General features: G+C 32.9%; 2 long non-coding RNA genes across 2 annotated transcripts; both read left to right on the top strand.

Annotated features, from left to right (window-relative positions):
* Window positions 1-358: 358 nt before the first annotated feature.
* Window positions 359-2,946, top strand: LOC141609176 (uncharacterized). The gene is made up of 4 exons (XR_012527267.1): window positions 359-619; window positions 824-896; window positions 1,551-1,620; window positions 2,695-2,946. It is a non-coding gene; the product is annotated as an uncharacterized LOC141609176 (long non-coding RNA).
* Window positions 2,947-7,219: 4,273 nt separating this feature from the next.
* Window positions 7,220-9,033, top strand: LOC141605929 (uncharacterized). Its single transcript, XR_012526536.1, has 4 exons — window positions 7,220-7,503; window positions 7,611-7,952; window positions 8,389-8,566; window positions 8,645-9,033. It is a non-coding gene; the product is annotated as an uncharacterized LOC141605929 (long non-coding RNA).
* Window positions 9,034-9,663: the final 630 nt, after the last annotated feature.

The following is a 9,663-nucleotide window of genomic DNA, read 5'->3' as shown; positions in this document are numbered from 1 at the left end:
CCGGAGGCTTAAAGATGGCATTTATCGCAAACATTGCATCCCCTATCAATAATATACTTGTTTGTTTTTACCAGCTTTTCCTTAATATTCTCCCCCTAAGGTGGTAAAAACCATAACCACCTTAGATCTTAATTTCTTATATCACCACACTAGTAGAAATAAGGTAATTGGCATCGGTACAATGACATCGGTTCTTCTAAGAACCGATGCCAATTATAGTTTAGAGCGAATTGACATCGGTTGTTACTAAAAGACCGATGTCATTATTGTTCTTGGACAACTAGCATCAGTTCTATAATATAGCCGATGCCATTTTTTCCATCATTATATACACAATTACACACCCACAACCTTCGTGTTACTTGACCTACCCATTCTCCTTGCAACCGCTGCCATGTCGCTTATCAGCGGCCAACACCATCACCACATCGTTCATCTTCTCGCTTTCCCGATATCGACTGCTATCCTAGACTCCTATGTACGCCTCACTTCCCTCGCCCTACCCCACCTCCAGACCAACCCACGAAACCCTTCTTTACTCAGATCCACGCTCGTCATTTCTTCACTTGACCACAACTCCTGACCCACACAAGCGTGGCTCCTTCTTCAAACTGAGCAGGTATTATTTTTTTTTTAAAAAAAATTCAATTAGTTTTCAGGATATATGATCCTACTGTAAGCAAAATGTCAGGTGTTGTATGGTGTGCGGAAGGTGTTCGATGAATTGTCTGACAGAGATTGTGTCTTGAAATATCCCTGGTAAGTGTGTTCTTAGGGTTATTTTGTTGATTAATAATGTTATTTTTCGACCCTAATCGAATAGGTGATGGAAATAATGGAATCAACAATCAGGATTAGAATTCGCATACTTAGAGATTTGACATCAGTCAGCAAAGGTGATTTTGATGCCCATTTGATTGTTTAATTGTTTTTCATACATTTTTTTAGTGTACTTAATCTCATTGCGGTGCTGTCAAACTTTACTTGAACTCACCATTATTTATAGCTATTATTGCATTGTTCATATGTATGTCTAAATCTCACTTTATGAATGATATAAGGCTTGACTCATGTACAATAAAATTAGCTAACTAATGATGGGTGCGTGAAACTTTGCTATGACTTTCTTACTTGTAGTAATCTATTGTTCAAATGATGTTTGGGTGTTAATTAGACTATTGCCCCATCATTCTTCAAGGGATAAATGATGAGTTTGTATGTTGATGATCATAACCATTTAATAGTGTATTAATGATTCATAGCCTTGATCTTACCTTATACTCTGGAAACAGTTTATACTCTTTTCAATAGGTTCTTGACCTATGCGAAAGCTCTATGTAACTCGAAGTACTAGTTTTCTTAATTAGATGCATATTCAGATTTCAGAGATATATGAAGAAATGATAAAAGACCATTTTACTTCGCCGTAATGGTTTAATGCCATGTTTTTAGGTTTCAATATGACTATATTCATCATCGAAATGTCTGTAAACTGTTAAATCTCCCTTTAATCCGCTTATATAGCTTGACAATCCTTTTTTTTTATGTAGAATGGAGCAAAGGAATCCATCACCAAGCTTATCTCAGACCTGGATAGTGCCACCCTGAAGCCTAATGTTGGTGAGATCCTCTTACGCCTTCATCCTACTCCAGTTTAGTTTAATAGTATCTCTAGACGTCAGCCTTTTACAATTGGACAAATTTGACTTACCATAGTATGTATGGCCTCAACTTGGTTAGCCTTATTATTTTTTTGTAACATGTTATCAGTGGACGCTCTTCTAAATCTGTAGTTGGTCATCATTATCATCATCCGCACATGATTGTATATGAAGCCTTGAAACATGGACCTGTGGTTGAGAGTGTTGAGACACGAAACTTTCAAACAAATATCATTCTTTCAAGTGGGTTTTAAAATGTGGTAGCTGTTGTTGCTAGTTTAAAAGAATAGAGCCCAACAATGATAGTGATGCTGCCATTTCTTCTCCGAGTCAACTCTGCAGGGGCTAAGGCCTAAGAGAGTGTCTCATATGTAGTGTTGAGTTGTGTATATATGATTCTTTGCTTTTTGTGTGGAATTTAATTAATCTTTGTGTTTTTATGTTTGTTTTGAACTTGGTAATAATGTCACACAAAGTTACCTGTTTTTGGTGTTATTAATCTAGCTAATGTGATGTTGTTTGATGAGACTTTTTATTTTGGCAGTGAGTGAAAAATGGGTGATTTGTCAACTCTTTTTACTTGTATTATTTTTCAACAATTAAGAGGCTCTGATATTATTTTTCGACAATCAGCCAGTAGGTTTTTCCTAACTGAAGTTTAACAATATCTCTAGATTTCAGTCTTGTACATTTTTGCATAATGACCAACCGTAGTTGGTATGGCATGAACTTGTTTAGCCTTAGTAATTTTTTTCGGTTCATGTATCAGTGGATTCTCTTCTTAATTTGTAGTTGATCATCATTACCATCATCTGCACATGAGTTCATACGAAGCCTTGAACAATGAGCGTGTTGCGAGTCTTTCATACATATATCATTCTTCTTAAGTAAAATTTCAAGTGTGGTAGCTGATGTTCCTTTTATAAGCGTTTGTTTATGGTTGTGTAATTAGTTTATTTTACTTACTCTAGTAATCTTGTGTAATTATTATCTCGTTTTTTACAATTGTTCTTGTTTATGCATTGTATTGCAGGCTCAACAATTACACTTCAAGAGATAAACGTGGTTCGGTAGCTTCTGACTCTATTGTAAAGAGAGTATATGATGTTGAGAATTATTGACAATTTAGGTGTTCAAGTAGAACTTATATGTAGAGCAATATACTGAAAGGTTTGGATGTATGTATTGTAGTGAATTGTTTAGATGTTATTTTGTTCAATAGTTGTAATAGTTGTATTTGACTTGGATTTCTATTAGTAAATGAAATTTGTAGGAAGCTAATTAAATTTGGATTGTTCAGTTACTATGAATGTGTTGTCTAGTATTTTGCAACTTTTATACAAATAATTTATAGCAACAGGTAAATAGGCACGAAGAAACAACAACAACAACAACATCAGAGCCTTAATCCCAAAATGATTTGGGGTCGGCTGACATGAATCATCTTTTCGAACCGTCCATGGGTGAACGCACGCCTCAAAATGCGAATAAAAAAAGGGAAGATAAAAAACAAAAAGGAAGAACGAAAATGTAATGGAAAGTCAAGGTGAACTTAGGAGTTTTAAAATCGAATTCCGTCTTTCTTTTATAAAAAATTAAAATTTAAATCGAGAGAAAAGATTAAAACGATTTTTAAAAACCGAAATAGAGTTAAGGATCCGGAATGAATCAGGTAAAATCTATAAGAAAATGGGCACGAAGAAAAGAAGAAAAAAATTTAAAAAGTGGCATCGGTTGTTATGATACAACCGATACTAATATAGCTACATTGCCATCGGTTGCTAAGGTGGAACCGATGCCACTTTTGCAAAATTGGCATCGGTTACAAACCGATGCCAATTTGAAAATTGGCCATTTACATCGCCTTGATTGGCATCGGTTGAGAACCGATGCCAATGGGCGTTTATGACCGATGTCAATCGCCTTAATTCTACTAGTGCCAATAAGAATTTATATGGGCATTTTTATATAATAACAAAATATTTTGGGAAGTAACATATAATATAGTTGGATTTTAAATGTGCTGAATCACAATGCTCTTTTCGAAGACTAATGATTTTATATAATAACCAAACTGTGATTTTCACAAAATAACTACTCAGAAAATCATTATGTGGCTACAAGTCTCTTAATATAGTGTCAATGCATACATGAACATTTAAGTTCTTTATTACACTTCGAGTAGTTGTTAGATCTCCAATATCAAATATACTCAGTCGTCGTGTAATGCCTTGCCTTTAATAAATTTACACGAAAGAGTTTCAGCACTTATATTTTCCTTATGATAAACTTCAGGTTTATCAAAACGGGTATAATAAGAACCCGGATGGCATCTATTGTCACATTTGAATCATTTCTTGTCAAATTTCTTAGTTGTCCACAATTCGGGGCAATCTTTCTTAATATATCCAGCCAGATAAATGATGTGACATAGGACACAACGGGTGTCTCGTATATATGTAGGCAAGACTCATCAAAATTCCAATAAGGACCGCTTTATTCCTTTTAAGTCAAATGCGGTAGCTGTGAACTTCTGGCCACTAGCATTTACATGTGGATTTCCGACCACTTATACTTGAACAATATAAATATACTAGGTAGTATCCCGCGCTTCGCGCGGCCTGTTTTAAAATTTTATTATTATAATTGAAGAAAAATAACATAATTTAATATGACCTTTAATATTTTTAACTATAAATAAAAATAAATCAATTTTTCTCAAATTTAATTTTTTAGGTTTAACTTCAATATTTTAAAATAAAGTACATACCGTTTTAATTAAAACTAATAAGTGATAACTAATTATGCATGATCAATGTTTATAAATTATTTTATGACTGATCAAATATCATATTAATTAAAATAAAATTTATTCGATTAATGCAATAATCAACATTAAGTTCTCAAATTATATCATTTCACTATACGCTGTGTTCTAAATCAATTAATATTTGTTCAAAATAATGTGAATATAATTTTATATAATTTTTAGTTTTTTATGTATAACGTGTGATATTTATGTATCAAACCTATAGAATTCAAACTCAACTTATTCAAATGTTTTCATTGTGTCTTACACGTGTTATGTGTCAAATATATCTATAAGAATTGCACCTTTTGTATTTTTAAACAACTATATATAAATGATGTTTAAGAGTTTACCTGTAAATAAAATAGGTTAAACTTTCTTAAATAATATTTTTTGAGGTTTTAACTTCAAAGTATTTAGAAGATGACATATAAAATATTTAGCTAGTCATGATTAATATTTATACTCGACGTATACATATTTTAATTGAATATATTAAAGAAAAATATAACGCTTTTTCTACTTTTTCATGTCATTTATAATACTCCCTCTATTTTTCTATATATGATTTTCTCACATTTCGAGACATACACTTCTCTCTTCAATATCTCTCAAATTATATGCTTAAATATAGTGATATGTATACTCACATGAAAGAGTTTTTCATAAGGAATTTAATGGTATAATTTTTATAATTTTTTACCAAATATATTTTTGTAAATATTAAAGTCAAAGGCTCGTCTCGAAAAAGCAAAACGTCTCATATTAAAAAATGGAGGGAGTACTATATTATTTTATAATCATTACTTTTGTTTTGATTATTAAATGCACTCGTGATCACTGTGTACATACATACTCGTTATCACACTATTTAAACCTATCAAAATCTCACATATATTCAGTTTTTCGCAATATATTTTTTTTCATTCCTACTTAAAAACTTATGTTTTAGTAGTTTTTTAAGTTATGTTTTTATGAAATACAATTACTCTTCCAAATATATTTTTCTTAAGATTTAATGGTTTAAGTTTTATAACTTTCTCAAAATATCTTTTTACGTAAACATAAAACATTATGAGACACTTACTTTAATTATCTCTACAAATAAAAATATTTCAATAAATATAATGAAAATTATACTCAATTTGAAGCATTTTTCGCAATGAACGTAATTATTCACGTTTTAGAATTTATATCAAAATAATTTTTTAATAAATTTAGTATCAAATCACCATAATTATTTAATTTAATTTTATGATAAAATTTATTAAATTATAATATATTTTCTTTGAGATTTATACAAAGATTTATTATGTTTATATTTAATGTTCAAATTGTAATTAATACTTGTATTTAATGTTGGGTTGACACGTGGCGCATCCACAACGTTTCAACCCAGTTTATATATATATATATATATATATATATATATATATATATATATATATATATATATATATATATATATATATGGGTCGGGGTCAGGTGCGAACTAAAGTACGATGCGAACCGTACGAACTAATTTAATAAAAGGAAAACCAAATCAATCGGTCTGACTTCCCCACCCTTATCCTTTATATCACACATCCCACCTAAATTTCCATCTCCTTCATCCACCACCACTACCACCAGTCATCACCACATCATCCGTCGTTGCTTCCAGAATGACCACCGGAGATGGTGCTACCCTTCGCCGGCCACGCATACCAAGCCAACGCTCTTCTTTTGTCGCTCTTATGCCAACAACCAAGTTATGGATTTTCCAACGACTTCCATGGAGTTTGCGGGTCTAAATTTTCAGATTTCTTCGACGGTACTATTAGTTTTCTAAAATCTTACTTCGTTTATTGTAGATCTCGCATTTCAATTGATTTTGGAAAAAAAATATCACTGGTTAATAAAAAAAATATAATTAGTATTTAGTAAATTAAGTGAAAGCAGTTAATTAGAAATGTTGTGTGTTAGTTGAAAGGTACACTCTAATGTTTTTTGAAATACTTGAACAATGGCAGCACTTAGATGATTTTGCTTATCGTAACATTATTTGTGTTTAACACGCATTATGATATTCTGTGCGGTAGCTGATTTACCATTATTTGAAGCTCACATTTTGGTGGATGAAATGGTGAATCGGGTTAATACTGAAAATTATGGAGGAAGTTGACTATTAAATTGACATTTTGGCCAAGGTTGATTGAAAATGATGAGGGGCTTAGGTAGTAGGGGATTCAAAGAATCTGAGATGTGTATCAGGAAGGTAAAGGAAAGTATATCTAACTTCAAAGATGACAGATCGACAAGGTGAAACGAAGAGTATATCGAAAGTATATCTAAATTTTACAGATATGTGTATATAAAGCAATCTAAAGATGTGTATCTAACAATCTAAATGAGTGTATCTAACATATCTCAAAGATGTGGAGTAGCGTGGACAAATTTCAGATCAAGTGGGTTCAGTAGCGTGGACAAAGAGTACAGAGTAACATTTTTGAATGTACAACAAGTCTGAATAGAATAAATGACAAAAGTCTTTTCCCTAGACAATTGACTGTTCCCCTATTATGTCAATGTGGCCAAATATTCAGCTGGTCAAGGTTCATAACCAAACAATTTTGAGATCCATACGTACGAATGGAATGGTATTCATGGTTAAACTATTTACAATTGGAGATTAAGTGGGGCTTAATTATCATTTAACTCTATTTCATCAGCCTTCATTTGCAGCACTTCCACCAATATGGGCATCACGGCTCACCCAATAGTTGCTACCATCAGGGCCGAAGATTTTTACCTGCTTAAACAACACAAACCAACCTCTCAAATACAGTTGATCAAATGCCATCTTAGGCTAATAGGCGGTCAAAGGGGTAACATGTAATTTTTTGAAAACATATCGTCATTATCCACTAATTTGGCAGCCTGATCAGTTGGATCTGATTGGTAGAAGGGCTCACGAGTAGCTCTACTCTCAAATGTTAAACTAACGACACATGTTTGATTAACCTAAATCCGAGATATGTACTGACCTCTCGAGTACAGAGTTCCCTTCCTTGTACTTTTGGCTCTTTTCATGGGCAGTCTCCTGAAAGAAGACACTCCATACCAGTAAACTAACAACGTGTTTTTCGAATCTCTCTCAGATCTGATAGCTGAGAAACTTGAGTGGGGCAGCTCTGACCAGATAAATGCATTGCTGCAGAAATATCCTCAAGGCTTCGACTTAATCCTTGGTGCTGACATTTATATCCTTAATCTTTGGTATTTAATTCGCGATTTATTATTGACCAATGAAAAGACATTATATACTGTGATTCTTGTTGCTTGACTTGCTTCTTTTCTCTTATTGATTGAGCGCCTTGACAACTTATACGCTTCCAACAATCTAGCATCCCGTTACTGTTCGGTACAGTTGAGCAGCTTCTTCGATTAAGAGGGAAAGGCCTTTCTAAATTCATTCTCGGTTATGTTTCTCGTGCCAAAGTGTGAGTAGCTTATTCGCTTGTCTATATTCTGTCGCTGATTATCATGTTTTGATTCAGTAAAACAGTTGTATTCATATCAGTTACTCTGTATCATTTTTTAACGGTGTATGTATAGTATACTGTGAGAAAACATTGGTCAAAATCAACATAATTTGACATATCGAGTCAAGTAAGGATAATATAAATTGGTTGGAGCTGAATTAATTTCTTTGTTCGGCATTTCCATTCTGTATTATGAAATTTAACTTACGAGTATTATGAAATTAATTTCAGCTCTGTATTATGAAATATGCTAGGAATAACAAGATACTTGCTCTAGTATGTTTTTAGGGTTTGGCGAACTGAGATTGTTTGCTTGGCTCGTTTTGATGGCGCTCAATAGTTTATAGAACAACATGAGAACTACTCGATACTCATGGTTTCAATTTTTATGCAGAATGGATAAGTTGATATGTGATGAAGCAAACCGATATGGTTTGTCGATGAAAAAGGTTGCTGAAACCTGTTCAGGAGTTGGAAACTTGCAAACTGTATTTGAAATCGCCCTGCAGTAACTCGTACCATGTTCTACGATTGACTATCACAATCTTATGTAGCACACTCTTATTGTTCATGTAAGTCTATTACTATTATTGGATACTATTTTATTTATGAATCTTGGATATGAAAATAGAAATTCTTGGATATGAAAGTGGACAAGAATTTGGAAGCAAGAAAGAAAAGCAAGGCGGTGGCGAACACAAGAGGTTTCTGCTTAACAAGTCCAACAACTCCGATAAGAGGAAAAGATGATATATGGAGCACGGTTTGTGCCAGCTTGAACCCCTTATACGCCTTACAACAGCTCCTAAAATCATTATAGGGGGACGGATATCCTAGCTAGTCAGGATATGTATCTAGAAACTTAAAAGAGTGTATCTAGATAGTTAGAAGTATGTATTTGGTAACTTAAAAATTGTATCTAGCAAGTTTAGAGGTAACTTTAAGGAGTGTATCTAGCAAGCTAAATGTATGTATCTAGTAACTTAACGGAGTGTATCTAGCAAGCTACGTGTATGTATCTAGTAATTTAAGTAGTGTATCTAGCAAGATAAAGGTATGTATCTAGTAATTTAAAGTAGTGTATCTTAAAGGAGTGTAACTTAGGAGTATCTATCTTTCACTAATCCATCCTTAATCCTTTTAATTATTTGAAGAAGCGCATCGGTGCTTTTGTACTAGCTGATTTCAGCTTTACGGGTTATCATTCACACGAGCAAATTGAGATGAAGACGACCATATAAAGCTTTCACTGAAGTAACTAGTAAGTTATCCGGGTGGTATTGTTTGAAAATCACATTTGCTCAAACATGTCGGGTAAGGTATTACTGAACCGCTTCCAAGCCATCAATTACATTCATATTTGTTTTCTTTGAAAAATTATGTTGATAATGAATACGGTATTTGCCATACAAAAGGAACTTGTTTTTGAATTATAAGCCCTCTAGTCACATTATTTTACACTGCCGAAAAGAATACTTTGACAAAGTTGCTTATGCCTTATGTATATGGGTATGAACTTTAAAAGGCATACATTAATGAAAGCACATGATAACAATGCGAATGAGCAAAGCAACTAATCGAATGAAGCTATTTCCTCATTTCCTTCCTTTTTCAAACTTTATATAAAGTCCTTTAAAATGTCCTTAAATGTGAGATGGGTTTTCATTCC

The sequence above is a fragment of the Silene latifolia genome, chromosome 10 (genome assembly GCF_048544455.1).
Source record: "Silene latifolia isolate original U9 population chromosome 10, ASM4854445v1, whole genome shotgun sequence".
In the NCBI taxonomy this organism is placed as follows: domain Eukaryota; kingdom Viridiplantae; phylum Streptophyta; class Magnoliopsida; order Caryophyllales; family Caryophyllaceae; genus Silene; species Silene latifolia.
This window is presented reverse-complemented; position numbering and strand designations above follow the sequence as displayed.